The 7,141-nt window shown below is 38.6% G+C and overlaps 1 pseudogene; it reads left to right on the plus strand.

Moving 5' to 3' along the window:
- Window positions 1–5,313: 5,313 nt before the first annotated feature.
- Window positions 5,314–7,141, plus strand: part of LOC115424455 (xylosyltransferase 1-like) — a 52,521-nt pseudogene continuing 50,693 nt past the window's right edge.

The following is a 7,141-nucleotide window of genomic DNA, read 5'->3' on the forward strand; positions in this document are numbered from 1 at the left end:
TAAAACACTAATGGCATGAATGCTTTAAGACCAGGAGAACCTGAAAAATGAAGTGAACATAAACGTAGAACAACATATAGATGTGGAAAAAATTCTTAGACCACCCTGGTTTTCTTCAGTTTCTTGTTCATTTTAACCCTTTCAGGCATGAATTATGAGAACCCTTAGTCAAGATATTTTTTCTGAGTGTTTTTATTCCTCTTTAAGCATGAAAAAAAAAACCAGTGCAATCAGGGTTTTTTTTTTTTTAAGGAGTTACAAAAATGTCCACTCAACTGGACACCATTCATTTAATTTTTGAAGCAAAGAAACATGTATTTAAAGCCTAATATCAGAAAGTGACGCGGAAAACTATGCAATAAAAACATTTTAATGCTGCTAATCAGATGTTTTCCCACATTTTAATACACTCTAATACTAGTTTTTTATCCACTTCATGGAGATAATATGCTAAAAAAAACCTGTTTTGTTTGTTGATTTCCACTCAAACATGTTCGTGCAGATCAGGTTTATCAGGAACAGCGTAGTTCCAGTACTGGTCTGAATGTCAGTGTATGAGATGGTGCATAAGTGTCCACTGTGTTGGCTGATGTGGAACTAAAACAACAAAACCCATGAATATACAAGAGAACAGCTGGAGAAGAAACTGACCACTGGATGTGACCACTGGAGTGACCCTGTGTATGAAAGGGTTAATGCCTGGTCCAACTAAAGGTTCATTTATTTGGACAAATATAATGAAAACAACAAAAAAAGCTCATAGTAGTTGAATTTTAGAGCTGATATTTATCCATTTAACATGTTTTCTTGATAAAACCAGAATCCCTTCAGTTCTTCCATCAGTATCTGTGTCATTGTTCTGACAAAAACAGTGCTTTTATTCATTCCATGTTTTCTTTTCTGTCTGTTTTAGTCACATGACACACGCAGGAGTTAGGACTGGATTGCAGAACCAGTGTTTTTGATGATTTTTGAAGGTCTAATAATTTTTTCTGTGACTGTATTAGTTGTATTTCATCAAAAAAAAAAAAAATGAATTGAGATCTCTTGGAAACTTTCATATTTCATTTATTTATTTATTTTGCACATCATAAAACAGCAAGAGAAAATTAAAAAACCAACAACATTCAAACACACATCACTGTCCAGAAGAGGTTGGAATCCAAAAAAGGCTTCTATGAATACCTCCCCTGAAATGAACAATACACAGAGGAAAGAAAAAAAAATTAAAGATACAATATAACTGAATTAATAAACTAAAGTAAAAACAATAAAAATGCAAATCACATTAGAAATCCTCAAATCAAATGTTGTACAGTCTTTCGTGTTTTCCTGAATTCCAGTCCTTTTCAGATGTTTTTAAACAAAAGCAGATGTTGGCTGAAGTTCCGGTCGTAGATTATTCCACAGATTTAGTCCACCATATTTTACAGAAAACAGACAGAAGTTCAGGACGGAAGATCACATTTGTTTGAATATCGTTGTTATATGAATATAGTTGTGAATAACAGAAGACAGCATAAAGAAATTCTGAAAAACTTTGGGAAAAACTGGAGTTAAGTGACCATATTTGTACTGTTTTATCTGATCTGATTAACCCTTTCATGCACAGTGGTCACTCCAGTGGTCACTCCAGTGGTCAGTTCTTCTGCAGCTGTTCTCTTGTATATTCATGGGTTTGGTTGTTTCAGTTCCACATCAGCCGACACAGTGGACACTAAAGCGCCATCCCATAATAATACACGTACAGGGGTTGGACAAAATAATGGAAACACCTTCACCTCAAGATGATAATGCCCCAATCCATACAGCTAGAACTGTTAAAGAATGGCATGAGGAACATTCTAATGAAGTTGAGCATCTGGTATGGCCGGCACAGTCCCCAGACCTCAACATTATTGAGCATTTATGGTCAGTTTTAGAGATTCAAGTAAGACGTCGATTTCCACCGCCATCGTCTCTAAAAGAGTTGGAGGGTATTCTAACTGAAGAATGGCTGAAAATTCCTTTGGAAACAATTCACAAGTTGTATGAATCAATACCTCGGAGAATTGAGGCTGTAATTGCCGCAAAAGGCGGACTTACACCATATTAAATTATATTTTGTTGATTTTTAAGGTGTTTCCATTATTTTGTCCAACCCCTGTTCATTCAGACCAGTACTGTCACTGCTGTTCTTCATAAACCTGATCTGCACCAACAGGTTTGAGTGGAAATCACCTGGTATTTGTAAGACACAAAGGTTGTTTTTTTTTTTTTTTGCATGTTATTTCCATGACATGAGTAAGAACCAGGACTAGAATATGTTCAGATGTGAGAAAACATCAGATTTGCAGCATTAAAAATGTTTTTATTTCATTGTTTTCATTTTACTTTCTTACGGAACAGGATTAGGGCCACTGGACTTTAAACTCCGAATTCTGACTTTTTTTCTCAGAATTTTGACGTTAATCTCAGAATTCTAACTTTTTTCTTGGAATTCTGCCTTTTTTTTCCTCAGAATTCTGACTTCTTTTTTCTCACGATTCTGCTTTAAACTCAGAATTTTTACATTAATCTCAGAATTCTAACTTTTTTCTCACAATTCTAACTTTTTTCTCACAATTCTGACTTTAATCTCTGAATTCTGACTTTTTTTTCTCATAATAATAATAAGAAATGCATACTGGACCTTAGTTTATTGTATTTTTTTCCAGTGGCTTTAATCCTCTTCCGTATTTTCTGATATTGGGTTTTAAACCCGTGTTTCTTTACTTCAAAAACTAAATACATGGACATTTTTGTAACTCTATGAAAAAAAAAAATTGATCGCATTGTTTTTTTTCATGTGTAAGGAGGAATAAAAACACTCAAGAAAACAATCTTACTAAGGTTCTCGTATTTCATGCATGAAAGGGTTGAATCAGTGATATTTTGGCCATAACGTCTGTGACGTCATTATGACCTCAACATCATTTCAACCCCTGTTTGAGCAGAAAATAAGTCTGAGGTGGTGAAAGAAGTGCAGCGTCTCTATTTATAGACGTTCATTCAATTAGATCGCTCACACTTCTCTACGATATGCATGAAATCAGACTAATCTGGTGGAAAGTGCATTAGAAGACGACCGCAGCTTCATCCGAGGTGTTTTCTATGTGTGATGTGTTTGCTGCAACGACAGAGACGCTCATGTATAAGTAATTATTCTTAGATCATATGGAGGAGACTGTTTGCATGGACATGTGCTTTAATGTCTACTTTCATTTAACTGTATCTGACCCATTTATGAATTTATTCATCGTACTGAATATGGACTCTCATTTTCCACCACATATTAAATATGTAATCCATAAAGGGTGGCTGACACTTCAGTTTATGTCACACATTTAATTTTGTGCCTTTAGGCTGTGTAAATTACCAATACAGTTATTCAGTGATCTGTTCTTTACACACATGTATATTGTAGTGTACTAATGCAGAACACATTTAGATGTCAGGCCATGGATTTCCTACTGCTACCACTTATTTTTACATTAACTGCTCGGGATGTATTTCATACTCAACAGAATAATATTAGAAATACCCACACTGTAAAAAAAAAAAAACCCTACAAAAACAAAAAACAGTATTATCCGGCAGCGGGGTGCTGAAAAAGTACTGTTAATAACGGAAAATAACATCTCATAAAAATCCGGTAATTTTCCATAATTCAAATACAGTTTTTTGCCCTAACTTTACATGAGATTTTGCTTTTCTTTTTTTTTTGACTTTTTAATATTTAATAAAGAATATTTTCATGTATTAAAACAATCCAATTCCCTATAAATATATATATATAATTTTCAGTGAGACTCAGTTGTCCAATCCACTGATAAAAACTGTATTTGGACAGTTTATCAGTGCTTATACATGTTCTACATTCACAAAAATACAATTATTCAACAGTTTTGTTGTGAAACCTCCTTGTAATTACACAAGATATTTGTCAATTAACAAACAAGTCTGGTTTAACTGACAGAACAAATACTTCTGTTACTGTTAACTGTCAGTAATTTTATCTGGTTTTATTTATTTATTTATTTTTTTTTACAGTATTAAACTTTAAATTAACAGTTAATCTCATAAATAGAAAAAATATTTGGGAAATCATGATACATTTGCAAATGTATTTTTAACCGTATTTTTCTGTGAAAAAGAAAAAAAATTCTTTTAAAAAACAGAAATTTTTTAGTTATTCACAGTTACAGTTTTTTCATGTTATTTTACATTTGACCTGTAAAATCACAGTCTGTTTTTGAAAAAAAAAAAAAAAAAAAAACTTATGAAAAAAACCCCAGTTAAAATTCCTGTAAATTACAGATTTTTTTTTTTTTTACAGTGCAGATTAACCTATAAAGACCCTACTTTTGTAGGGTTTGTTGGTCTGCTCGTTGTTAAAAGCTTCACAAACAGAGATTTTTCCCCTTTAAACTTCCTGTGATTTCAGTAATGTGCAAATATGCTCCCAAAAGCCCAGACTGATGACAAACTGAACCCAGATGAGTTTATCTGAACTGCCTTTCATCTGTCATCTCCCATTAGTGAGGTGATGTAGTAGGTGGTTAATAAATGAATAAATAAATACATACATACATAAATATCTGGTGCCAGACCTAAATGAGTTTGACAGCCCTGTGGTAGATGGTTAAAAAAATAAAAAAATAAATAAAATAAAGTTAAATTAAATTAAATAAAATTAAATAAATAAATAAATAAATAAATAGAAGAAAGAAAGACGAACTGAAAACAGATGAATTTATCTGAATGGTTTCATCTTTCACCCCCTATTAGTGATGTGATGTAGTAGAGGGTAGGTGGTTAATAAATAAATAAATAAATAAATTTGGCGCCTGAACTAAAATGAGTTTGACAGCCCTGTGGTAGATAATAAATAAATAAATAAATAAATAAATATTTTCCCACAAAAATGCACAAATTGTGTGAATTATATAAAGTTAAAGCTTTACGGGGGGGTTGGGCCCCCGTTCCGGTTGTGGGTCCGGCCCCTGTGGATCTCCTGACGCATCGACGTCATCTGGTCCAAATGTGAAAACCCAGGCTTTGTCCAAACTGTGAGTCTTCTGCGGCCACAGGAGGGCCCTGTGCCCCCAACCCGGGTCCTCCTCTCGGTCTGTGCCAGCCCCCTCCTCTCTCTCTCCTCTCTCTCTCTCTCCTCCCCCTCCCTCCCCTCCCCTCCCCCTCCCAGCAGCCCCTCTCCGGCCGCAGGGGGCCGTCCTCAGCCGCCGTCTGCCTCCGTTCACCGGATGGGGCCGTCAGTGTGAGCGGAGCAGGAGGATGAGCGGAGCCCCGTGCGCCCGCAGGCTGCTCCGCCGCCCCCGGCCCCTCCTGCTGGGCTCGGCCCTGGCCCTGCTGCTGCTGCAGACCTCATCGTGTGGAAACTTCAGCAGCCTGGACTCCGGCTCCAGCAGCGGGGGGGGCGGCGGAGGCCCGGGAGCCGAGACAAGAGGGAGGACCGAGCGGGTTGGGGTTCCACAGAGCCGACAGGGAGCCCCCCAGGAGGATGGCTGCAGAGGGGGGGGGGGCCGCCGCCGCTCGGAAAGGCGTCCGTTCGGAACCGACTGCAGGCGGTAGGTCCGCAGTGTGAGGATGGATGAGCACGTGTGTGTGGATGGAGGTTCGGTCCTGGTGTGTGTGTGGTGTGTGTGTGGGGGGGGGGGGAGGGTCAGCCGCCTGTTGTTCGGGCTCGTGCATCCCAGACACCGGTGTGTGTGCACGAGCCCCCCCCCCCGGCCAGAACCAGGAGCAGACCTGCACATGAACATGTCAGCTGTTGTCCCTCACAAGTGTGTTTAGTGTGCATGTGTGTGTGTGTGTGTGTGTTTAGTGTGCATGTGTGTGTGTGTGTGTGTGTGTGTGTGCATCAGCTGAAACAGTCTAATGGCTTCAGTGTCTGCTTCCTCCGCTCTCCTCCGTCCTCACAGATGGAGCACAGCTGCAGAACGGTGCACAGACAGACCAGCATGTGCCCTGAACTCAGGCTGTTTGTGAATCATGTTCAGGCCCAACCCAACAGTCAGCAGGAGGCTTTCAGAAATGTCTGAGCTCTGGTTCTGTTTCAGCTGACGGCTTCAGGAAACCACAGACAAACTAGAATAGTGATATTTGTGAATGGGAGCTGGTGTCACTCTGCTCAGCCGACACTGAACACGAGCCACACTCCTGTTAACAGCAGAATGTGTGGCTTTTAAGCACAAATACTGTTATTTGTAGATGTCATGGTTATTCATATAATTCAGTTAAATGAGTGAATGAGTTCAAATAAGGATCAGAACCAGTATTAGAATATTCCTAACTGTTGAACATCTCTGCTAATAGTGATTGAACCTTCAGGTATTTTATTTTATGTTTTTTCCAGATCAGAGGTAAATAAATGTGTTTGTTTGCTTTGGCTGGTGCTTAGTCCAGCCAGTGGATCAGCGACATTCAGGACTTTAACTCGACTGAAAACACCTTCATTTTCTGAATTAGACAACAGCCCACCAGCAGTATGAAGACAAACAGGATTATATTCTCCACTTAAATCCATCTGTGAATAATTTACACACCGAACCCAACAGTGAGCAGGATGCTTTCCTAAAATGTCTGAACTCTGGTTCTGTTAGAGCTGACGACCTGAGGAAACCAGAGAGAAACTAGAATTGTGATATTTGTGAACAGGAGCTGGTGTCACTCTGCTCCAGCCGACACTGAAAACGAGCCACACTCCTGTTCAAAGCAGAATATGTTGCATTTAACCCTTTCATGCATAAGTGAGTGGACCGTTATCCTACAGCTGTTCTCTTGTATGTTCATGGGTCAGTATACACGGGAAAAGCTTATAACGTCGTACAGATAACACGCCAGTTTACCATCAAAAGTGACGTGCATATTGACACAAAGTCAGGATATTGCGTTGCATGGATTTTGTTTTAGTTCCATATCAGCCGACACAGTGGACACTTATGCACCATCCCATAATAATACACTGACATTCAGACCAGTACTGGAACTGTACTGTTGTAGATAAACCTGATCTGCACTGACAGGTTTGAGTGGAAATCAGTCTTCAGATACTACACTGTAATCAACAGGTTACTTAAACAAAAAGGTTTATATATACATA

This window comes from Sphaeramia orbicularis, chromosome 8 (assembly GCF_902148855.1).
Source record: "Sphaeramia orbicularis chromosome 8, fSphaOr1.1, whole genome shotgun sequence".
Taxonomy (NCBI): domain Eukaryota; kingdom Metazoa; phylum Chordata; class Actinopteri; order Kurtiformes; family Apogonidae; genus Sphaeramia; species Sphaeramia orbicularis.